This window comes from Ambystoma mexicanum, chromosome 5q (assembly GCF_040938575.1).
Source record: "Ambystoma mexicanum isolate Mex_15411 chromosome 5q, UKY_AmexF1_1, whole genome shotgun sequence".
Classification (NCBI taxonomy): Eukaryota; Metazoa; Chordata; class Amphibia; order Caudata; family Ambystomatidae; genus Ambystoma; species Ambystoma mexicanum.
Genome location: NC_090933.1, coordinates 464294954 through 464320708, shown reverse-complemented (window position 1 = coordinate 464320708; position 25755 = coordinate 464294954).

Sequence of the window (25755 nt, the reverse complement as noted above, 5' to 3'; positions counted from 1 at the left end):
CAAGGGTCATTCCAAAGTAGAGGGACCAGACAAAACTGGAAATGACTTAGCTGATCAGCTGGCCAACACCGGGGCCATCCAAGGGGATCTAATTGAAATAGAGTCCCTGTTGGGGGAAATCCAGGCCACTGCTTTCACTAGGTCCCAGACAAATGCTCACAATGATCTTTCAACTGCCCAATGGAGTAAGGAGACCCCTGATGCTGATTTGATTACAGCTCAGAAGGGGGATCCAATTATTGGTAAGTTTTAACAACACCTTGAGGACCCTGAGAACTTTCCCCTGACGGATACCGATTACATTGGGAAAGAGGATCTAAGAGTGTTGATGAAATGTCCAAAAATGTTCCGAATCCAAGACGGCTTGCTGGTAAGGAAATCCAAAGCTGGCCACGATCAGTGGGTGGTTCCTACCTCATACCGAAGCCTGATGTTAAGTCACGCCCATGATGCGGCCACCGCCGGTCATAGGGGGTTTCACACAACACTGGAAATCTTAAGAGAGGTTGCCTACTGGCCACACATGGGCCAGGACCTCAACCAATATTTGAAGGGTTGTCTTGTGTGTGCACAATTTCAGCCAACATCCCTCACACCGGGCGCCTCTCCAAAAGAGGGGAATGACACTCCCATGGTCAGATTTACAAATCGACTTTGTAGGCTCCGTGATTCGCTCCGCTAGGGGGAATAAGTACATGTTGACTGTGACATGCTTGTTTACCAAGTGGGTGGAATGTCTCCCAGCCCCAAACTGCAAGGCAGAAACGGCAGCTGCCTTGATGATTAACCACATCTTTTCCCGTTTTGGTCTACCTCAAAGGATTGAGTCAGACAGAGGTAGCCACTTCACCAGTGAAGTAATGACAAAGATGTGGGAGATACTGGGGGTCAAAAGAAAGCTACATATTGCTTACAGGCCAGCTTCTTCTGGGGCAGGTGAGCGATATAACCGAACCATTGTGAGCATATTAAAGAAGTTTGTGGCAGATTCTGGGCCAAGTTGGGATATCCGATTACCTCTGGTCCTAATGGCCATCAGATCTACCCCTTCATCTGCAACCAAAATGTCACCATTTGAGTTGATGACTGGACGCAAGATGGTGCTTCCTCAGCATTTGCTCTACAGAACCCAAGAGCAAACGTTGATAAATGCCTCCACAACTCATGAGTATGTGGAGAATTTAAGGAAACACCTTCAACATGCTTTTTTTTTTGCCTATGCTCAGCGGAATCTAGAAAGATCAGCCGAGAGTATGAAGACCCACTATGACCTGAAAACTTCCAGGAAGGAATATCAGGTGGGGGACCGGGTCTATCTATACAATTTCCAAAGGAACCAGGCCAAACAGCGAAAATGTTTGCCTACATGGAAGGGACCCTTTGAAATTATAGACAAGATCTCCCCTGTGGCCTACAAGATCCGCATCCCAAAGGCGGTTTGGCAGAGGGGGAAGACAAGTGGGTCCACATAAACCAGTTGAAGTGTTGCCATCCCAGGCACACTTTGCAGCAACTGGAGGAGTCCTCTGCAATCCCAGAGGGTACCGCTCCAGAGTAATTCAATTCCAACCCTAAAATATCCTACATATAACCTATCAAATTCTGTGTTTCTCAAGTTTATGTGTTCCTGTCGCTTAATTAAAAAAAATGTGCATGTTCATATCTGTTGAGTTCTAAAATATATATGCCACCCCAATATATCAATGGTGAGGGAGAAATGTCAATGAATAGGTATTGCCGCTTTTCCTTTGTTGTCCTAGGAGAAAGAAAACCTGGAGACTGGCCTAGGAGGACAATCCGGAGACCGGGAGCAGAGACCCAAGGGGCCCGTGGTACCGCCCAATATTCCCATCAGGACCGGCGAGGAGAACCGATCGATCAATACCGGATGGAGGAAAAGATGCTGAACTGTGCCATTTGCAGAATTGGAAGAAGATTATGCGGACATACCAGTGCGTGGGTCATCACCTTTTGTGCACCCGACTCCCCATCGACTCAAATTCAAAGTGCAGTCGCGTGGGGGGGGCCTTGTTGGGTGTCCTGACCCACGTTTGATCTATCATGCTGCAACATTTGGTGCTGTGGGCTTAGAAAATCCAAGATGGCCAAAAAGCCCACATGTGCGCCAAAATCCAGGAGAACCACACAGTTTGTGCACACTAAAATGGTTGCCTAACTTGCCACCCACCAGTGCGAGCAGGATGGGCCGGGGTGCCATGAGTGAAATGTGTGCCAAAGGAAAAACCGCACTTTAAAATTACCTTTGGTTTCTCTGAATGCCAGCTCAAAATGCCTATTTTCAAACATTGCAACACATCCAAAAATCTCACTGAACACCAGCGGACATCTGGCAGAATGAAGTATGTGTGCATACTAAATCTAAGAAGTTGAAGAGCCCCAAAACAATGTTCATAACAAGACTGGCTGAGCTCTGCAGGTCTGCAGCAGCCTAACTGAAACTGGATTTAAAACTACCAAAAATCGAAAATGTTTAAATTAACTGAGTGACCTACTTTTGAGTGTCACATTGTTTGTAACTGTTAAAATGTCATAGTTTTGAACTTAGAATCAGCATTCTACCTGCATATGTAAAAATTGTCTTGACTTAAACTGGGGAACAAAAAGTGACATTTTACCTGAAACCTTGCTTAAGGAAACTGGAATTCTGCCAGACAGCTCCCCCCGACAGGAGTGGGGGCTTGCCCAATAAATGCATTCCCAGGCCTGGCTGCATTATGTTGCTCCTGCCAAAAGGAGGTCACACACTCTCTGATTGAATTACCAAGGGATTGCAAGAAACTAAAGAAAGGGCCCAGGCAGATGGTTTATTAGGGTGGTCGTAAATGGCTTCCTTTTGAACAAAGCCCTGCCTTGACTCAGGCAGATGGTTTATTGGGGGGACCGTAAAACAGCTTCCTCTTGGCAGAAGCTGGGAGGGGCAGGGTCTCTGAGCTTGGCAGAAACTGGATAAACTGGTTTCTATACCATGTGACCTGAAAAGACACACCCCTGTTGGCCAGAATATGATTCTAAGAAAGATGTATAACTCACAGTGCGGATTTGTCAAAATTATTTAAATGATACCATAATTCTTGTGATTTTTCGGTGCACGTTTTAAGACGCGTTGGGAATTTGTGTGATGTTCTGGGGCAAAACCCAGCTATTTATTGACACCACAGACTCTGTGTTTAAGCTAGAGACATGGGAATTTACTGGAGTATGTATGGACAGGCCGTGTATATGTGTATAATTTTTAATGAAAAACCAATGTTGCAAAACCAGTTAAAAAACGCAAAATGTTGCCAGTTCTGAATGCGAGCTCTTAGAAACATCAGAGTTTGAACAGAGTATACCTCATGTGATCCGTGATGGGTGCATGTAATTTCAAACCACTGTGTATCTATGAAATATGTCTTTAGGTCAAATATAGATTTGTGTGTAATTTGACAGGGGAGTGTCCTTTCTGCAAGCCATTAAATGACATCATTCTGACACAAAATCCTGTTCTCCAGTGAGAACGCAAGGAATTCTCCAACCTATCAGAACTCTGAAGGGGTTGGGCCTAGAAAGCTAGCCTCTCCACCCACTTTCAAAACACATAAAAAGAGACTGCTGGGACAGGTAGAGACATTCAATTCCATTTGCTGCGGAGCATGCTGACCGACGACTTCACATCCAGAGATCCTACACTTAGACTTCCAAGCTAAACAGAGACTACAGAACTTTGAACCAAGAAGGCCCACTGCAAGCAAAAATATTTGTCAGCAGGCCCAAAAATCATTTGCAGACTATCAACAGCCGGGCGAGTTGTTTGAATTCCCTGCCTAGAACATTGCCTGGACCGGTAGCAGTGTCCAGGAGCCGTGCAGATCAGCGCTGTGTCCGGAGAAAGCGGGACCAGGAGCCGTGCAGACCGGTGCTAGACCAGACCAGCAGAACCCAAGAACCAGGAGCAGTGCCGGTGACCCAGAAAGCAGAGCTGTACTCGGAACCGGAGACCAGATCACTGTGAAGTGCTGTGCGCAGTGACCGGATCCGTGAAAAAGTCGCCTTCCTGTCCAAAATCTCTTGTGAGTACTCAGCAAAACTCAGAACATATCCCTTAGTTTAATATAATATAATTCAATCTATTTATCCTAAGTAGAACTGTCACCTGTCATTTTCTAGCTGCAAGCTGTAACCTGTCGCTTTGAACTTTTAAAATTTCAAATCCGAAAAACAACCTTCACAAAATCGTTCATAACTCCGTAACCGTTTGTGCTAGGAACATGGTTTAACTTTCCTCTGAAAGCTTAGAATCTCAGCTGTTCAACAAGATTAGAACCGACTTGCTACTCCTTATACTTTTGCCGTAATCACGATTCACGCACTTGCGGATTTTACCGCGATTTGCGATTTGGTTAAAAATCCAGCCACGTGTAACCATCAGCAGTCATCTCTTTCCTTGCTAAAAATTTGTTTGCCTCTTAATCACCATCTCTGAATCATTGCTAAAGTGAGCCTGAACTCATATTAACTAGATACCACTCACCATGTACCTCCTGAAGGGAATTAAAAGCATTTTCAGCATATTTCTCACTGCATTGTCACCATATTCAAAGCATTTTGCCTGTGTTTCAAAACTCCTATTGTTGTATAAGCTGCTGATGGGGAATTGAACTGAATTCTATTTGATTGCATTTCTAAGAACTGTGTGCTCTCCTCTTCATTTCCTTACATTGCGTAAGGGGGGGGGGGGAGTCGATTGCCAGAGAAAAGTGATTACATTGTTTTGTTGAAATCATATTGAGTAATTTCTGTATTGCATTTTCATTCAACCTTGCATCCATCTGAAACTAGATAAAGCATTCTCTACCACCTTATTCTTCTGTTCCTATTCCCAAGCGTGCTACCTCATCCTTTATACTACTTCTGAGTAACCCAATCAGTTTGTTAGTAGAACATTACCCATTGTTGTTAACTGCTCATGTTCTGAAGTGTGATATTAATTATTAATTTATCATAAAAGTGTGATATATATATATTTTTAATTTTTCTCAAATAAACCGTTTAAACTTGCAAAACAGAACTACTTCTTGGCTCAGTGGGGTCAGGGGGGTTCCAAGAGAGGGGTGTTATATAGGGGTAGTCATCCAGAACTCATGAACTGGACATAAAGATATATCAATAAGGGTTTCCATTCAGTATCCCAGACTAGGCATTGACTTAGCTGTAGTGCTGGATTGAATCCTCTTACAAAGTGGGGGCTCGAGCCGGACGTTTGGGTTAGATCTATCACTTGTGCAGATTAATACAGTGTGCCAGCTGACCAGATACACATATCCGGTCGGATCACCACGCTGTGTTACGCTGTAAAGCACTCCTCAAAGGAACGCTCTAAGGAAAAGGTCTGTTTTGCAAAAATAAAATACAAACTTCTGTAAGTCAGGAAGGAACTCAAATTCCAGAATGACGACCTTGGTAGATATGAAAATAGCCAGAGAGCACTTCTTACATAAGCTATTTGTGAGAGGTGAGTGGACTCATCAGGACCAGACGGTCTGGTTGCAGGCAATCGCTCCCCAGATCACTGAAACAGGGTCAGATACGTGGAGAGACCAGGGTCCCGTACATGTGGCCCTGAGTGAACTATATATGTCCCCTAAGGCCAAGGATGAGCACAACAAGATTGCCAGGGTAGCGGCATATTTATATTTACATATGGGAGCCATGCAGGACAAATGTGCTGAAGGCCAAGATCTGGCGAGTAGGCAACTGCTGGCATTACAGAAGGCCCAATCTGATCTGGACTCTTCTGAGCAGAGGCTGCAGAGGAGCCAGGAGTCAGAAAATGATAGTAGGCAGTATATCATTAAAATAAAAGAGGACATGGATATACTGCAACAGGAAAAGGCTGACCAGGATACCAGAATTCTGGCCTTGCAGAAGGAATGCCAAGACAGTTTGGACTCCCTACTGCAGAGCCAGAAAAAGCTGGAGCAACAGATCAATTTCAACAGGGCATGCACAAAGCAGGTAGCCACCCTGCAAATCCAACTAGACAGAGAGAAAGAGGAGAGCAATAAACTGATCCTGAAAGACCTGGATACCCAGGCAGAGTTTGATCAGGAGCGCCAGAAAGCTGGTGCCTTCCAAAGGCAAAGGGACGACCTGACGGTACAGATGCAGACTCTTAGTCAGGAAAGGGACACCTTAGGCCAGGAAGTCTGCCACTTAAAAAGAAAAATGGAAGAAAATCACCTGGCCCACCAGGGACTGGGTGACCTCCAAAAAGAACACCAGGACTTGCTAGAGCACACCAGGAGGGTGGAGGAGGCTCTGGCAAGACAGGAGCAGGCCAGTAGGGATGGGACTCAGGAGGTAACCCTCCTGCAGCAAAGACTGGCCCAGTGCTCTAGGACCAATCAGGAAACACAGAGAGAGAATGAGTCTCTCTGCCAGCAGAATGATAGGCTCCAACAACAGGTAGCAATGCAGGAGAGACTGATAGAGTCTAGTAAGGCCTTAACTGAGGAACTGAAGGCGCAGGCTCTTGCATTGCAACAGGGAGCCGGGGTGGATAGAGACCAGGTTCGCTGGGAAAGGGAAACTCCTGAGCATAACCTCAGGAGCTCCAGTACCAGAGGCCTTTATCTCTCTCAGTCCCTGGACTCTGCCACCCCCATGTCCCCTGGCGCACATGAGCACTGGGCCACAGGGATGGCAGATTACTATCCAGCCAGAAGCATGGGGCTCATAGGCCAGTACCTCCCAGGAATGGATGGGCGGGCATCCGGCTATGGGCACCCAAGCACAGTGCAATTTAGTGGGGAACCCCAGGAGAATAGGCCCATTAAGGGCATCCTGAAAACTTCTGCCCAGTTAGGTCAGTGGGGGGGTGCCCATCAAATCCTGGCAGCAAGGAGGAATCTGAAGACTCCTCTGAACGGTGCAGGACACAGGAGACCAGGTCCCCACATTCTGCCAGCCAATCCCAGGCTCGCAGAATCCAGGAAAACCTGGAAGATCAGACAGGAACCTCTGGGAGCAGTGCCTCTGAGTCAGAAGATGAATGGACCAGGGTTACCCGAACCAAAAAGGCCAATAAGGCAAAAAGGGCCTTGCTTAAGGACCCATTGAAACAGATTAAGGCAATCAGGAGTGTCATCACGCCTTATCATAAGAACGCCAAGTATTCTGTTTGGGAACACTTGGAGCTCTATGAGCAAATGATGGAGACCTTTCATTTGAAGGACAGCCAAAGCTGTATTCAGTATGTAAAGTGGACATTCTCCCCAGAGTACTCCAGTTTCTTTGCGGGGCTAGAGGACCAAAATCATTCAAGGTGGTCCACCTATAGGGCGGCCATCTTGAAACATTTTTCTGTGCACAGAAATCCCCAAGAGGCTCGCAAGGCAGCCTACAATTTGCAATGTGGGGAGGATCAGGCCCTACAAGAATTCGTGCAAGAACTGAAACATGCCTTTGCGCAGACCACTAGAAGGGTGCGCACAGACAGCAGAGAATTTTTCAATACATTTTTCCATGCCTTGCCCAAATACATAATGACCCAGCTCGTGAGAGATTTTCATGAGAAAAGATCTTTAGACTGGGTCATTGAACAGGCTACCCGGATCTATGAGGTGCAGAAGCCTATCGAAAATAAAAATAACGCGCCGAAAACCCCAAAACCAACAGCACCCCTGCTGCTGCCAAGGTGGCAGAGGTAAAGGTTGCCCCCGTTTTAGATTTGGAGATGGGGGGCCTAAAAACCTGCCTGCACCAAATAATTCACAGCCCAGAAGGCCCTCGGGCCAGTCACAGACAGGGAGTCGAGGAGGTAGTCCCACAAATGGGGTCCCCCGCTCCCCTGACTATGTAAATCCCCACTACAAGGGAAACCGACCAATCCTGGGTTATGTGTGGACTCCTCCAGCCCAAGGGGGGGATCCAGCCAAGCACCTAACCCAGGAAACTTCCCTCCCAACTTCCCCCAGGAGGGCAGAAATTCACCAAATCCTGGGCAGAACTTTTTCCCCAGGTATCCACCCAATTTCCAGCCCCAAAATCATCCATCCTTCTTTCCCCAATTCCCTGAGCCCAGACAACCTAATCCGGGAGAGGGGAGGCCAAGGGTGGAGGGGTACCAAAATCTTCCCAACCAGGGGTACTACCAGAGAAGGGATAGCTACCTCTCCCGGGATCAGCCCAGGGGAGAAAATAGAGCCCCGTATCAGCCTGAGCGGGTTTCCCAGTTAGAGCGCCAGGTCCAAAATATGGCACGGGATCTGGGTCACATACTGAGGGCTCAACAGAACCCTCAGATGAGCATGCCACCGCAGAATGCCCCAAACTCTGGACCTGGTGCTCCAGAACAATGACGGGGGCAGCACCCCGATAACACACCGGTTCCCAGGGAGGAGGCACAAGGGGAAGGGGGGTGTAAAGCCTTGGAGGAAGCTTCCTTCCCAACTTGTAAACAGCCCCTGGAAAACCAGGAACCGGAAACAAAATCTCCTGCCCCTGAAAGCCTGCCTCCCAAGGAGCAGAGGGGGGGTAGGAGAAACAAAGGACCCAAACAGACCCACTTTGTGGAGGAGGTACAGGTCTTCCAATTTGAGGGAGAGGGATCCTCAGAAGATCCTGGGAAAAGGATCTTCTCCTTCAGAGATGGGGAACTCCTCCCAAGGAAAAATGGGTCCCAAGGGATGTCAATTCAGACTGGGGAGATATGGAGACTGAGATACCGCCGCTCATCATCTCATCCCAGAACCCACAATACCAAAATCCCCTGGTTCAAACCCACCCTGGTGACTGCCTCCAGGAAGGGGGAGGCGGCCCAGAACCGGAACCAGGGGAACCCACAATGGCTCTGATCTCCAGTTGCCAACTTTTTCTTTCAGATTCCCAAGGCTCTCCACAGAATTCTGCCCAAAGCTCTTCGCTAGCAAAGTCCAAAACCAGAAAGTTAGCCCACCAGTTGTCCAAAAATGTGCATTATCTGTGCCCCCTTGAGGAGAAGGAGGGAAGATACTATGCCCCGGTACAAGTACAGGGGCAGGGTACAATTTTGGCACTGGTGGACACTGGATCCCAAGCTACCCTTCTGTCCAAAAGGGCCTTTGAGGAACTAAATGCCGGAAGGGGGGAGAATTACCGTATTCCTCTCACCTCTCTTCCTGGACAACTGCAGAACTTTGACGGGAAGGAACTTCCCGTTGAGGGGACTGCAGACTTGGACATTAAAATTGGGCGACACAAGTTGAAACACCCGGTCATAGTAGTGACTCCAGAGGGCACCCCTTGTTTACTAGGGAATGACCTCCTGAGAAGGTTGTCACCTCTAATAGATTGTGTAAACAAGGTCCTCTGGACCCAGACTAGCTGACCAATAAAATTAAAACAGAGTGTCAACCATGTTAGTTTAAACGGCACCTGCCACATGGTTGAACAAAAATCTGACCAAGTAGAATTTCACTTCCAGAACAACCAGATTCCAGACGTGACAGTAATAGCAGTAGGACAACAGACTGGTGATGGGGGGTCCTCTCTATTTCTGAAAATCAACCTTCCTTCCAGTTTAAGGTGGTATTCCGCACTGGAAGAAAAAAACCCTGAAATTCTTTACTAATCCACAATCAGAAACTCCCACTCCTATAGTCCAGAAAGATGTGAAATCAGCTCAGAGCCTGGCTGATATTCAGCAAATTGGAGAGCAGTTGTTCATCCCTGTTCAGTTAAATGATGGGAAGGACTCTGTTCTCGCTCGAGTGTGTGTGAACAACGGTAAGAGCTTCATCAGCGAAGCCATGTTCTGCCAACTCCCAAAAGATCCAACCATTCCCACATTCAAACTGATAGACAAATGGGAAATGGACCTGGAAGCACCTAATTCCAAACATCTCCTGCCAAGCAGGTGTATGCTCAAAATCTCCATTGGCAACAAGAGCATAGTCCATAATTGTTGGGTCGTGCGAGACGTCACTGCCGCCTTTTACTTAGGCAGTGACATTCTCAATCGCTTTGCCATTATTTTGGACCTAATAAACTTCAAAGCTTGGTCCCGATTAGTGGATAATCCCATGGGCTTTGATGATCCAGAAAAAGCATTTAGGTCAGCTCAATTGCTACCTTATGCAGTTGAAATTCAGATCAAAGAGGAAGTCACCATCCCAGAAAGGACCCGACAATTCTCCCTGGAAGTGAAAGTTAAAAGAGGACAAAAATTGCAAAACCCTGATGCTTACATACATCTAAACGCTTCTCTCCAACGGCAAGGGTTGGGGGTAAACCCAACTCCATTAGTCAACATAGAACATGACACCATTCCAATAGAGGTGGATAACAGCGACTTAAAGAGTATTACTCTAGCCGCAGGCACCATTATTGGAATGGCGGTTGATGACCGACATTTTTCCATTGATCTAGGAAATGAACTGTTAGGACCAATCCCCAAGGACTGTTTTGACAGTGACAGTGATGACAATACACCAGACAGGATTTTCACCCGGCATGGGGGGAACTTCCTGGTGTACACTTCTTGCCCTTATGGTAAGGAAGATGTGACTTGTGACTTCAGGGGGGATGAGGTGATTTTCCAGGTCCATGAGGGCTGCCTTTCCCACCTGAGGCCTCCAGTCCAAATCAGCACTCTGACCAGGGACTTCTCCACCCAGCTGGAGGAGGCCGCTGAGATAGCCAAACCAGAAGTCTTTCCAGGATTCAGGCAGATGGTGGAAGAGAAAGTCAACCTAGCTGATGCCTATGTGACTCTGGAACAAAAGCAAAAGTTGAAACAAGTTTTCTTGGATTTCCAAGATCTCTTTGCGGTAGACTCATATGACTGTGGCCGCACCGACATCCACACAACAACAATCCCCACGGACCCTGGAATGACTCCAGTGTTTGTGAAGCAATATCGCTTGCCTCTCGCATCCATGGAGTCCCTTACTGAAATAATTAAGAACCTTTAGTCCCGGGGAATAATCCGTCCAGTCCACAGCACTTTCAATAATCCGGTGCTGGGAATATTGAAGCCAAACGGCCAGTGGAGACTCTGTGCCGACCTCAGGGAGCTCAACAAACGGGTCCATACTTCCTGATGGCCTCTGCCCTACATTGACCAAGGGCTGGCCCAGATCCAGGGGTCACAGGTATTCACTGCAATAGACCTGACCAATGGATACTGGACTGTGCCTGTCAGTAGGGAGGACCAATACAAGCTGGCTTTTACCTTTGGGGCCAGCAGTACACATGGACCCGGACTCCCTTCGGATACCTCAACTCCGGCAATGAGTTCAACATTTTCCTACACAAGGCCATGCCCGACCTGGGTGCAAGGGGTAACCTGGCTTATGTAGATGATGTCCTCATCAAAAGTTCATCTGTGGAGGAACACATAGCGGAGATCCATTATGTTCTGACCCAGTTGAGGGCCGCCGGAGCAAAACTTTCCTTTCAGAAAGCACAGTGGTGTAGATCCCGTGTTAATTTCTTGGGGCATGAGATTACTCGTCAGGGTCTCTGTCCCCAGGAAAAGAAAGTGGAAGCACTTCAGAAACTGAAAGACCCCACAACTCTGCGGGAACTAAGGAGCCTCCTTGGACTGACTAATTACAGCAGGAAGTTCATTGAGGGCTACGCAGAGATCACCAGACCCCTGATTCATCTCCTGAAGGGGGGGTCAAGTGGGAATGGGGTCCAGAACAGGCTGAGGCAGTAAGACAACTCAAAAGAAGCCCCTCACAAGCGCCCTGCCTAGCTTACCCTGTCAGAAACAAGGAGTTCTTCCTGGAGACAGGGTTCTCTAATATGTGCTTGACGGCAGTATTATACCAAAAGCATGACAAGGTCAATAAAGTAATCTCCTATGCGAGCAAAACTTTATCCTCTGTGGAGGAAAAATTCAACGATTGTGAGAAGGCACTCCTGGCAACGGTGTGGGCATTGAAGAATTACCGCCCGTTTATCCAGGGGGAACACATCATCGTGGAGACTCCACACCAGCCTCTTCAATATCTCCAAAGTGACAGAATCCGGGCCGGAAATGTAAGTAATTCCCGAATTACTTCCTGGATTCTGTCAATGCAAGGCTTTCCTGTGGAGGTCAGATATGGCCAAAACAAGAAGAGTCCCCTCGCGCAAGGTCTGGCTGACTTGCATGATTGTGCCAGAGAAAACTGTCTCGAGGACGAAAGTCTAAAAATCAAGGACAACATGGAGGAATACCTTAATTCCCCACACAAAGTCTTTGAAGAAGACAAGTGTGAGGGAATGCCCACTGTCTATGTGGATGGATGCTCTTACCATGTTGACAACAACGGGGAGAAAGAACTGGTGGCCGGCGTAGGGAATGCATGGGTGAATGAGTCCCCAGAACCCTCTGCTGAATACAAAATTGGTCCCCGAAGTAGTCAGGTGGCAGAATTGATGGCTGTGCATCAAGCCATCCTCACTGCTGTCCAACATCAACTCCACCAACTGGTCATAATCACAGATACTGATTATGTACGGAACGGGTTCGTGGAGCACCTGGTTAATTGGAAAACCAGAGGCATGTTATGTGCTAACAACAAACCCTTGAAACATGGGAAGTTGATCCAAAACATTGATGATCTGGTCACCTCGAATGAGATGACCATCTATTGGAAAAAGATCAAGGGTCATTCCAAAGTAGAGGGACCAGACAAAACTGGAAATGACTTAGCTGATCAGCTGGCCAACACCGGGGCCATCCAAGGGGATCTAATTGAAATAGAGTCCCTGTTGGGGGAAATCCAGGCCACTGCTTTCACTAGGTCCCAGACAAATGCTCACAATGATCTTTCAACTGCCCAATGGAGTAAGGAGACCCCTGATGCTGATTTGATTACAGCTCAGAAGGGGGATCCAATTATTGGTAAGTTTTAACAACACCTTGAGGACCCTGAGAACTTTCCCCTGACGGATACCGATTACATTGGGAAAGAGGATCTAAGAGTGTTGATGAAATGTCCAAAAATGTTCCGAATCCAAGACGGCTTGCTGGTAAGGAAATCCAAAGCTGGCCACGATCAGTGGGTGGTTCCTACCTCATACCGAAGCTTGATGTTAAGTCACGCCCATGATGCGGCCACCGCCGGTCATAGGGGGTTTCACACAACACTGGAAATCTTAAGAGAGGTTGCCTACTGGCCACACATGGGCCAGGACCTCAACCAATATTTGAAGGGTTGTCTTGTGTGTGCACAATTTCAGCCAACATCCCTCACACACCGGGCGCCTCTCCAAAAGAGGGGAATGACACTCCCATGGTCAGATTTACAAATCGACTTTGTAGGCTCCGTGATTCGCTCCGCTAGGGGGAATAAGTACATGTTGACTGTGACATGCTTGTTTACCAAGTGGGTGGAATGTCTCCCAGCCCCAAACTGCAAGGCAGAAACGGCAGCTGCCTTGATGATTAACCACATCTTTTCCCGTTTTGGTCTACCTCAAAGGATTGAGCCAGACAGAGGTAGCCACTTCACCAGTGAAGTAATGACAAAGATGTGGGAGATACTGGGGGTCAAAAGAAAGCTACATATTGCTTACAGGCCAGCTTCTTCTGGGGCAGTTGAGCGATATAACCGAACCATTGTGAGCATATTAAAGAAGTTTGTGGCAGATTCTGGGCCAAGTTGGGATATCCGATTACCTCTGGTCCTAATGGCCATCAGATCTACCCCTTCATCTGCAACCAAAATGTCACCATTTGAGTTGATGACTGGACGCAAGATGGTGCTTCCTCAGCATTTGCTCTACAGAACCCAAGAGCAAACGTTGATAAATGCCTCCACAACTCATGAGTATGTGGAGAATTTAAGGAAACACCTTCAACATGCTTTTTTTTTTGCCTATGCTCAGCGGAATCTAGAAAGATCAGCCGAGAGTATGAAGACCCACTATGACCTGAAAACTTCCAGGAAGGAATATCAGGTGGGGGACCGGGTCTATCTATACAATTTCCAAAGGAACCAGGCCAAACAGCGAAAATGTTTGCCTACATGGAAGGGACCCTTTGAAATTATAGACAAGATCTCCCCTGTGGCCTACAAGATCCGCATCCCCAAAGGCGGTTTGGCAGAGGGGGAAGACAAGTGGGTCCACATAAACCAGTTGAAGTGTTGCCATCCCAGGCACACTTTGCAGCAACTGGAGGAGTCCTCTGCAATCCCAGAGGGTACCGCTCCAGAGTAATTCAATTCCAACCCTAAAATATCCTACATATAACCTATCAAATTCTGTGTTTCTCAAGTTTATGTGTTCCTGTCGCTTAATTAAAAAAAATGTGCATGTTCATATCTGTTGAGTTCTAAAATATATATGCCACCCCAATATATCAATGGTGAGGGAGAAATGTCAATGAATAGGTATTGCCGCTTTTCCTTTGTTGTCCTAGGAGAAAGAAAACCTGGAGACTGGCCTAGGAGGACAATCCGGAGACCGGGAGCAGAGACCCAAGGGGCCCGGGGTACCGCCCAATATTCCCATCAGGACCGGCGAGGAGAACCGATCGATCAATACCGGATGGAGGAAAAGATGCTGAACTGTGCCATTTGCAGAATTGGAAGAAGATTATGCGGACATACCAGTGCGTGGGTCATCACCTTTTGTGCACCCGACTCCCCATCGACTCAAATTCAAAGTGCAGTCGCGTGGGGGGGGGCCTTGTTGGGTGTCCTGACCCACGTTTGATCTATCATGCTGCAACATTTGGTGCTGTGGGCTTAGAAAATCCAAGATGGCCAAAAAGCCCACATGTGCGCCAAAATCCAGGAGAACCACACAGTTTGTGCACACTAAAATGGTTGCCTAACTTGCCACCCACCAGTGCGAGCAGGATGGGCCGGGGTGCCATGAGTGAAATGTGTGCCAAAGGAAAAACCGCACTTTAAAATTACCTTTGGTTTCTCTGAATGCCAGCTCAAAATGCCTATTTTCAAACATTGCAACACATCCAAAAATCTCACTGAACACCAGCGGACATCTGGCAGAATGAAGTATGTGTGCATACTAAATCTGGGAAGTTGAAGAGCCCCAAAACAATGTTCATAACAAGACTGGCTGAGCTCTGCAGGTCTGCAGCAGCCTAACTGAAACTGGATTTAAAACTACCAAAAATCGAAAATGTTTAAATTAACTGAGTGACCTACTTTTGAGTGTCACATTGTTTGTAACTGTTAAAATGTCATAGTTTTGAACTTAGAATCAGCATTCTACCTGCATATGTAAAAATTGTCTTGACTTAAACTGGGGAACAAAAAGTGACATTTTACCTGAAACCTTGCTTAAGGAAACTGGAATTCTGCCAGACAGCTCCCCCCGACAGGAGTGGGGGCTTGCCCAATAAATGCATTCCCAGGCCTGGCTGCATTATGTTGCTCCTGCCAAAAGGAGGTCACACACTCTCTGATTGAATTACCAAGGGATTGCAAGAAACTAAAGAAAGGGCCCAGGCAGATGGTTTATTAGGGTGGTCGTAAATGGCTTCCTTTTGAACAAAGCCCTGCCTTGACTCAGGCAGATGGTTTATTGGGGGGACCGTAAAACAGCTTCCTCTTGGCAGAAGCTGGGAGGGGCAGGGTCTCTGAGCTTGGCAGAAACTGGATAAACTGGTTTCTATACCATGTGACCTGAAAAGACACACCCCTGTTGGCCAGAATATGATTCTAAGAAAGATGTATAACTCACAGTGCGGATTTGTCAAAATTATTTAAATGATACCATAATTCTTGTGATTTTTCGGTGCACGTTTTAAGACGCGTTGGGAATTTGTGTGATGTTCTGGGGCAAAACCCAGCTATTTATTGACACCACAGACTCTGTGTTTAAGCTAGAGACATGGGAATTTACTGGAGTATGTATGGACAGGCCGTGTATATGTGTATAATTTTTAATGAAAAACCAATGTTGCAAAACCAGTTAAAAAACGCAAAATGTTGCCAGTTCTGAATGCGAGCTCTTAGAAACATCAGAGTTTGAACAGAGTATACCTCATGTGATCCGTGATGGGTGCATGTAATTTCAAACCACTGTGTATCTATGAAATATGTCTTTAGGTCAAATATAGATTTGTGTGTAATTTGACAGGGGAGTGTCCTTTCTGCAAGCCATTAAATGACATCATTCTGACACAAAATCCTGTTCTCCAGTGAGAACGCAAGGAATTCTCCAACCTATCAGAACTCTGAAGGGGTTGGGCCTAGAAAGCTAGCCTCTCCACCCGCTTTCAAAACACATAAAAAGAGACTGCTGGGACAGGTAGAGACATTCAATTCCATTTGCTGCGGAGCATGCTGACCGACGACTTCACATCCAGAGATCCTACACTTAGACTTCCAAGCTAAACAGAGACTACAGAACTTTGAACCAAGAAGGCCCACTGCAAGCAAAAATATTTGTCAGCAGGCCCAAAAATCATTTGCAGACTATCAACAGCCGGGCGAGTTGTTTGAATTCCCTGCCTAGAACATTGCCTGGACCGGTAGCAGTGTCCAGGAGCCGTGCAGATCAGCGCTGTGTCCGGAGAAAGCGGGACCAGGAGCCGTGCAGACCGGTGCTAGACCAGACCAGCAGAACCCAAGAACCAGGAGCAGTGCCGGTGACCCAGAAAGCAGAGCTGTACTCGGAACCGGAGACCAGATCACTGTGAAGTGCTGTGCGCAGTGACCGGATCCGTGAAAAAGTCGCCTTCCTGTCCAGAATCTCTTGTGAGTACTCAGCAAAACTCAGAACATATCCCTTAGTTTAATATAATATAATTCAATCTATTTATCCTAAGTAGAACTGTCACCTGTCATTTTCTAGCTGCAAGCTGTAACCTGTCGCTTTGAACTTTTAAAATTTCAAATCCGAAAAACAACCTTCACAAAATCGTTCATAACTCCGTAACCGTTTGTGCTAGGAACATGGTTTAACTTTCCTCTGAAGGCTTAGAATCTCAGCTGTTCAACAAGATTAGAACCGACTTGCTACTCCTTATACTTTTGCCGTAATCACGATTCACGCACTTGCGAATTTTACCGCGATTTGCGATTTGGTTAAAAATCCAGCCACGTGTAACCATCAGCAGTCATCTCTTTCCTTGCTAAAAATTTGTTTGCCTCTTAATCACCATCTCTGAATCATTGCTAAAGTGAGCCTGAACTCATATTAACTAGATACCACTCACCATGAACCTCCTGAAGGGAATTAAAAGCATTTTCAGCATATTTCTCACTGCATTGTCACCATATTCAAAGCATTTTGCCTGTGTTTCAAAACTCCTATTGTTGTATAAGCTGCTGATGGGGAATTGAACTGAATTCTATTTGATTGCATTTCTAAGAACTGTGTGCTCTCCTCTTCATTTCCTTACATTGCGTAAGGGGGGGGGGGAGTCGATTGCCAGAGAAAAGTGATTACATTGTTTTGTTGAAATCATATTGAGTAATTTCTGTATTGCATTTTCATTCAACCTTGCATCCATCTGAAACTAGATAAAGCATTCTCTACCACCTTATTCTTCTGTTCCTATTCCCAAGCGTGCTACCTCATCCTTTATACTACTTCTGAGTAACCCAATCAGTTTGTTAGTAGAACATTACCCATTGTTGTTAACTGCTCATGTTCTGAAGTGTGATATTAATTATTAATTTATCATAAAAGTGTGATATATATATATTTTTAATTTTTCTCAAATAAACCGTTTAAACTTGCAAAACAGAACTACTTCTTGGCTCAGTGGGGTCAGGGGGGTTCCAAGAGAGGGGTGTTATATAGGGGTAGTCATCCAGAACTCATGAACTGGACATAAAGATATATCAATAAGGGTTTCCATTCAGTATCCCAGACTAGGCATTGACTTAGCTGTAGTGCTGGATTGAATCCTCTTACAAAGTGGGGGCTCGAGCCGGACGTTTGGGTTAGATCTATCACTTGTGCAGATTAATACAGTGTGCCAGCTGACCAGATACACATATCCGGTCGGATCACCACGCTGTGTTACGCTGTAAAGCACTCCTCAAAGGAACGCTCTAAGGAAAAGGTCTGTTTTGCAAAAATAAAATACAAATTTCTGTAAGTCAGGAAGGAACTCAAATTCCAGAATGACGACCTTGGTAGATATGAAAATAGCCAGAGAGCACTTCTTACATAAGCTATTTGTGAGAGGTGAGTGGACTCATCAGGACCAGACGGTCTGGTTGCAGGCAATCGCTCCCCAGATCACTGAAACAGGGTCAGATACGTGGAGAGACCAGGGTCCCTTACATGTGGCCCTGAGTGAACTATATATGTCCCCTAAGGCCAAGGATGAGCACAACAAGATTGCCAGGGTAGCGGCATATTTATATTTACATATGGGAGCCATGCAGGACAAATGTGCTGAAGGCCAAGATCTGGCGAGTAGGCAACTGCTGGCATTACAGAAGGCCCAATCTGATCTGGACTCTTCTGAGCAGAGGCTGCAGAGGAGCCAGGAGTCAGAAAATGATAGTAGGCAGTATATCATTAAAATAAAAGAGGACATGGATATACTGCAACAGGAAAAGGCTGACCAGGATACCAGAATTCTGGCCTTGCAGAAGGAACGCCAAGACAGTTTGGACTCCCTACTGCAGAGCCAGAAAAAGCTGGAGCAACAGATCAATTTCAACAGGGCATGCACAAAGCAGGTAGCCACCCTGCAAATCCAACTAGACAGAGAGAAAGAGGAGAGCAATAAACTGATCCTGAAAGACCTGGATACCCAGGCAGAGTTTGATCAGGAGCGCCAGAAAGCTGGTGCCTTCCAAAGGCAAAGGGACGACCTGACGGTACAGATGCAGACTCTTAGTCAGGAAAGGGACACCTTAGGCCAGGAAGTCTGCCACTTAAAAAGAAAAATGGAAGAAAATCACCTGGCCCACCAGGGACTGGGTGACCTCCAAAAAGAACACCAGGACTTGCTAGAGCACACCAGGAGGGTGGAGGAGGCTCTGGCAAGACAGGAGCAGGCCAGTAGGGATGGGACTCAGGAGGTAACCCTCCTGCAGCAAAGACTGGCCCAGTGCTCTAGGACCAATCAGGAAACACAGAGAGAGAATGAGTCTCTCTGCCAGCAGAATGATAGGCTCCAACAACAGGTAGCAATGCAGGAGAGACTGATAGAGTCTAGTAAGGCCTTAACTGAGGAACTGAAGGCGCAGGCTCTTGCATTGCAACAGGGAGCCGGGGTGGATAGAGACCAGGTTCGCTGGGAAAGGGAAACTCCTGAGCATAACCTCAGGAGCCCCAGTACCAGAGGCCTTTATCTCTCTCAGTCCCTGGACTCTGCCACCCCCATGTCCCCTGGCGCACATGAGCACTGGGCCACAGGGATGGCAGATTACTATCCAGCCAGAAGCATGGGGCTCATAGGCCAGTACCTCCCAGGAATGGATGGGCGGGCATCCGGCTATGGGCACCCAAGCACAGTGCAATTTAGTGGGGAACCCCAGGAGAATAGGCCCATTAAGGGCATCCTGAAAACTTCTGCCCAGTTAGGTCAGTGGGGGGGGTGCCCATCAAATCCTGGCAGCAAGGAGGAATCTGAAGACTCCTCTGAACGGTGCAGGACACAGGAGACCAGGTCCCCACATTCTGCCAGCCAATCCCAGGCTCGCAGAATCCAGGAAAACCTGGAAGATCAGACAGGAACCTCTGGGAGCAGTGCCTCTGAGTCAGAAGATGAATGGACCAGGGTTACCCGAACCAAAAAGGCCAATAAGGCAAAAAGGGCCTTGCTTAAGGACCCATTGAAACAGATTAAGGCAATCAGGAGTGTCATCACGCCTTATCATAAGAACGCCAAGTATTCTGTTTGGGAACACTTGGAGCTCTATGAGCAAATGATGGAGACCTTTCATTTGAAGGACAGCCAAAGCTGTATTCAGTATGTAAAGTGGACATTCTCCCCAGAGTACTCCAGTTTCTTTGCGGGGCTGGAGGACCAAAATCATTCAAGGTGGTCCACCTATAGGGCGGCCATCTTGAAACATTTTTCTGTGCACAGAAATCCCCAAGAGGCTCGCAAGGCAGCCTACAGTTTGCAATGTGGGGAGGATCAGGCCCCACAAGAATTCGTGCAAGAACTGAAACATGCCTTTGCGCAGACCACTAGAAGGGTGCGCACAGACAGCAGAGAATTTGTCAATACATTTTTCCATGCCTTGCCCAAATACATAATGACCCAGCTCGTGAGAGATTTTCATGAGAAAAGATCTTTAGACTGGGTCATTGAACAGGCTACCCGGATCTATGAGGTGCAGAAGCCTATCGAAAATAAAAATAACGCGCCGAAAACCCCAAAACCAACAGCACCCCTGCTGCTGCCAAGGTGGCAGAGGTAAAGGTTGCCCCCGTTTTAGATTTGGAGATGGGGGGCCTAAAAACCTGCCTGCACCAAATAATTCACAGCCCAGAAGGCCCTCGGGCCAGTCACAGACAGGGAGTCGAAGAGGTAGTCCCACAAATGGGGTCCCCCGCTCCCCTGACTATGTAAATCCCCACTACAAGGGAAACCGACCAATCCTGGGTTATGTGTGGACTCCTCCAGCCCAAGGGGGGGATCCAGCCAAGCACCTAACCCAGGAAACTTCCCTCCCAACTTCCCCCAGGAGGGCAGAAATTCACCAAATCCTGGGCAGAACTTTTTCCCCAGGTATCCACCCAATTTCCAGCCCCAAAATCATCCATCCTTCTTTCCCCAATTCCCTGAGCCCAGACAACCTAATCCGGGAGAGGGGAGGCCAAGGGTGGAGGGGTACCAAAATCTTCCCAACCAGGGGTACTACCAGAGAAGGGATAGCTACCTCTCCCGGGATCAGCCCAGGGGAGAAAATATTGCCCCGTATCAGCCTGAGCGGGTTTCCCTGTTAGAGCGCCAGGTCCAAAATATGGCACGGGATCTGGGTCACATACTGAGGGCTCAACAGAACCCTCAGATGAGCATGCCACCGCAGAATGCCCCAAACTCTGGACCTGGTGCTCCAGAACAATGACGGGGGCAGCACCCCGATAACACACCGGTTCCCAGGGAGGAGGCACAAGGGGAAGGGGGGTGTAAAGCCTTGGAGGAAGCTTCCTTCCCAACTTGTAAACAGCCCCTGGAAAACCAGGAACCGGAAACAAAATCTCCTGCCCCTGAAAGCCTGCCTCCCAAGGAGCAGAGGGGGGGTAGGAGAAACAAAGGACCCAAACAGACCCACTTTGTGGAGGAGGTACAGGTCTTCCAATTTGAGGGAGAGGGATCCTCAGAAGATCCTGGGAAAAGGATCTTCTCCTTCAGAGATGGGGAACTCCTCCCAAGGAAAAATGGGTCCCAAGGGATGTCAATTCAGACTGGGGAGATATGGAGACTGAGCTACCGCCGCTCATCATCTCATCCCAGAACCCACAATACCAAAATCCCCTGGTTCAAACCCACCCTGGTGACTGCCTCCAGGAAGGGGGAGGCGGCCCAGAACCGGAACCAGGGGAACCCACAATGGCTCTGATCTCCAGTTGCCAACTTTTTCTTTCAGATTCCCAAGGCTCTCCACAGAATTCTGCCCAAAGCTCTTCGCTAGCAAAGTCCAAAACCAGAAAGTTAGCCCACCAGTTGTCCAAAAATGTGCATTATCTGTGCCCCCTTGAGGAGAAGGAGGGAAGATACTATGCCCCGGTACAAGTACAGGGGCAGGGTACAATTTTGGCACTGGTGGACACTGGATCCCAAGCTACCCTTCTGTCCAAAAGGGCCTTTGAGGAACTAAATGCCGGAAGGGGGGAGAATTACCGTATTCCTCTCACCTCTCTTCCTGGACAACTGCAGAACTTTGACAGGAAGGAACTTCCTGTTGAGGGGACTGCAGACTTGGACATTAAAATTGGGCGACACAAGTTGAAACACCCGGTCATAGTAGTGACTCCAGAGGGCACCCCTTGTTTACTAGGGAATGACCTCCTGAGAAGGTTGTCACCTCTAATAGATTGTGTAAACAAGGTCCTCTGGACCCAGACTAGCCGACCAATAAAATTAAAACAGAGTGTCAACCATGTTAGTTTAAACGGCACCTGCCACATGGTTGAACAAAAATCTGACCAAGTAGAATTTCACTTCCAGAACAACCAGATTCCAGACGTGACAGTAATAGCAGTAGGACAACAGACTGGTGATGGGGGGTCCTCTCTATTTCTGAAAATCAACCTTCCTTCCAGTTTAAGGTGGTATTCCGCACTGGAAGAAAAAAACCCTGAAATTCTTTACTAATCCACAATCAGAAACTCCCACTCCTATAGTCCAGAAAGATGTGAAATCAGCTCAGAGCCTGGCTGATATTCAGCAAATTGGAGAGCAGTTGTTCATCCCTGTTCAGTTAAATGATGGGAAGGACTCTGTTCTCGCTCGAGTGTGTGTGAACAACGGTAAGAGCTTCATCAGCGAAGCCATGTTCTGCCAACTCCCAAAAGATCCAACCATTCCCACATTCAAACTGATAGACAAATGGGAAATGGACCTGGAAGCACCTAATTCCAAACATCTCCTGCCAAGCAGGTGTATGCTCAAAATCTCCATTGGCAACAAGAGCATAGTCCATAATTGTTGGGTCGTGCGAGACGTCACTGCCGCCTTTTACTTAGGCAGTGACATTCTCAATCGCTTTGCCATTATTTTGGACCTAATAAACTTCAAAGCTTGGTCCCGATTAGTGGATAATCCCATGGGCTTTGATGATCCAGAAAAAGCATTTAGGTCAGCTCAATTGCTACCTTATGCAGTTGAAATTCAGATCAAAGAGGAAGTCACCATCCCAGAAAGGACCCGACAATTCTCCCTGGAAGTGAAAGTTAAAAGAGGACAAAAATTGCAAAACCCTGATGCTTACATACATCTAAACGCTTCTCTCCAACGGCAAGGGTTGGGGGTAAACCCAACTCCATTAGTCAACATAGAACATGACACCATTCCAATAGAGGTGGATAACAGCGACTTAAAGAGTATTACTCTAGCCGCAGGCACCATTATTGGAATGGCGGTTGATGACCGACATTTTTCCATTGATCTAGGAAATGAACTGTTAGGACCAATCCCCAAGGACTGTTTTGACAGTGACAGTGATGACAATACACCAGACAGGATTTTCACCCGGCATGGGGGGAACTTCCTGGTGTACACTTCTTGCCCTTATGGTAAGGAAGATGTGACTTGTGACTTCAGGGGGGATGAGGTGATTTTCCAGGTCCATGAGGGCTGCCTTTCCCACCTGAGGCCTCCAGTCCAAATCAGCACTCTGACCAGGGACTTCTCCACCCAGCTGGAGGAGGCCGCTGAGATAGCCAAACCAGAAGTCTTTCCAGGATTCAGGCAGATGGTGGAAGAGAAAGTCAACCTAGCTGATGCCTGTGTGACTCTGGAACAAAAGCAAAAGTTGAAACAAGTTTTCTTGGATTTCCAAGATCTCTTTGCGGTAGACTCATATGACTGTGGCCGCACCGACATCCACACAACAACAATCCCCACGGACCCTGGAATGACTCCAGTGTTTGTGAAGCAATATCGCTTGCCTCTCGCATCCATGGAGTCCCTTACTGAAATAATTAAGAACCTTTAGTCCCGGGGAATAATCCGTCCAGTCCACAGCACTTTCAATAATCCGGTGCTGGGAATATTGAAGCCAAACGGCCAGTGGAGACTCTGTGCCGACCTCAGGGAGCTCAACAAACGGGTCCATACTTCCCGATGGCCTCTGCCCTACATTGACCAAGGGCTGGCCCAGATCCAGGGGTCACAGGTATTCACTGCAATAGACCTGACCAATGGATACTGGACTGTGCCTGTCAGTAGGGAGGACCAATACAAGCTGGCTTTTACCTTTGGGGCCAGCAGTACACATGGACCCGGACTCCCTTCGGATACCTCAACTCCGGCAATGAGTTCAACATTTTCCTACACAAGGCCATGCCCGACCTGGGTGCAAGGGGTAACCTGGCTTATGTAGATGATGTCCTCATCAAAAGTTCATCTGTGGAGGAACACATAGCGGAGATCCATTATGTTCTGACCCAGTTGAGGGCCGCCGGAGCAAAACTTTCCTTTCAGAAAGCACAGTGGTGTAGATCCCGTGTTAATTTCTTGGGGCATGAGATTACTCGTCAGGGTCTCTGTCCCCAGGAAAAGAAAGTGGAAGCACTTCAGAAACTGAAAGACCCCACAACTCTGCGGGAACTAAGGAGCCTCCTTGGACTGACTAATTACAGCAGGAAGTTCATTGAGGGCTACGCAGAGATCACCAGACCCCTGATTCATCTCCTGAAGGGGGGGTCAAGTGGGAATGGGGTCCAGAACAGGCTGAGGCAGTAAGACAACTCAAAAGAAGCCTCTCACAAGCGCCCTGCCTAGCTTACCCTGTCAGAAACAAGGAGTTCTTCCTGGAGACAGGGTTCTCTAATACGTGCTTGACGGCAGTATTATACCAAAAGCATGACAAGGTCAATAAAGTAATCTCCTATGCGAGCAAAACTTTATCCTCTGTGGAGGAAAAATTCAACGATTGTGAGAAGGCACTCCTGGCAACGGTGTGGGCATTGAAGAATTACCGCCCGTTTATCCAGGGGGAACACATCATCGTGGAGACTCCACACCAGCCTCTTCAATATCTCCAAAGTGACAGAATCCGGGCCGGAAATGTAAGTAATTCCCGAATTACTTCCTGGATTCTGTCAATGCAAGGCTTTCCTGTGGAGGTCAGATATGGCCAAAACAAGAAGAGTCCCCTCGCGCAAGGTCTGGCTGACTTGCATGATTGTGCCAGAGAAAACTGTCTCGAGGACGAAAGTCTAAAAATCAAGGACAACATGGAGGAATACCTTAATTCCCCACACAAAGTCTTTGAAGAAGACAAGTGTGAGGGAATGCCCACTGTCTATGTGGATGGATGCTCTTACCATGTTGACAACAACGGGGAGAAAGAACTGGTGGGCGGCGTAGGGAATGCATGGGTGAATGAGTCCCCAGAACCCTCTGCTGAATACAAAATTGGTCCCCGAAGTAGTCAGGTGGCAGAATTGATGGCTGTGCATCAAGCCATCCTCACTGCTGTCCAACATCAACTCCACCAACTGGTCATAATCACAGATACTGATTATGTACGGAACGGGTTCGTGGAGCACCTGGTTAATTGGAAAACCAGAGGCATGTTATGTGCTAACAACAAACCCTTGAAACATGGGAAGTTGATCCAAAACATTGATGATCTGGTCACCTCGAATGAGATGACCATCTATTGGAAAAAGATCAAGGGTCATTCCAAAGTAGAGGGACCAGACAAAACTGGAAATGACTTAGCTGATCAGCTGGCCAACACCGGGGCCATCCAAGGGGATCTAATTGAAATAGAGTCCCTGTTGGGGGAAATCCAGGCCACTGCTTTCACTAGGTCCCAGACAAATGCTCACAATGATCTTTCAACTGCCCAATGGAGTAAGGAGACCCCTGATGCTGATTTGATTACAGCTCAGAAGGGGGATCCAATTATTGGTAAGTTTTAACAACACCTTGAGGACCCTGAGAACTTTCCCCTGACGGATACCGATTACATTGGGAAAGAGGATCTAAGAGTGTTGATGAAATGTCCAAAAATGTTCCGAATCCAAGACGGCTTGCTGGTAAGGAAATCCAAAGCTGGCCACGATCAGTGGGTGGTTCCTACCTCATACCGAAGCCTGATGTTAAGTCACGCCCATGATGCGGCCACCGCCGGTCATAGGGGGTTTCAC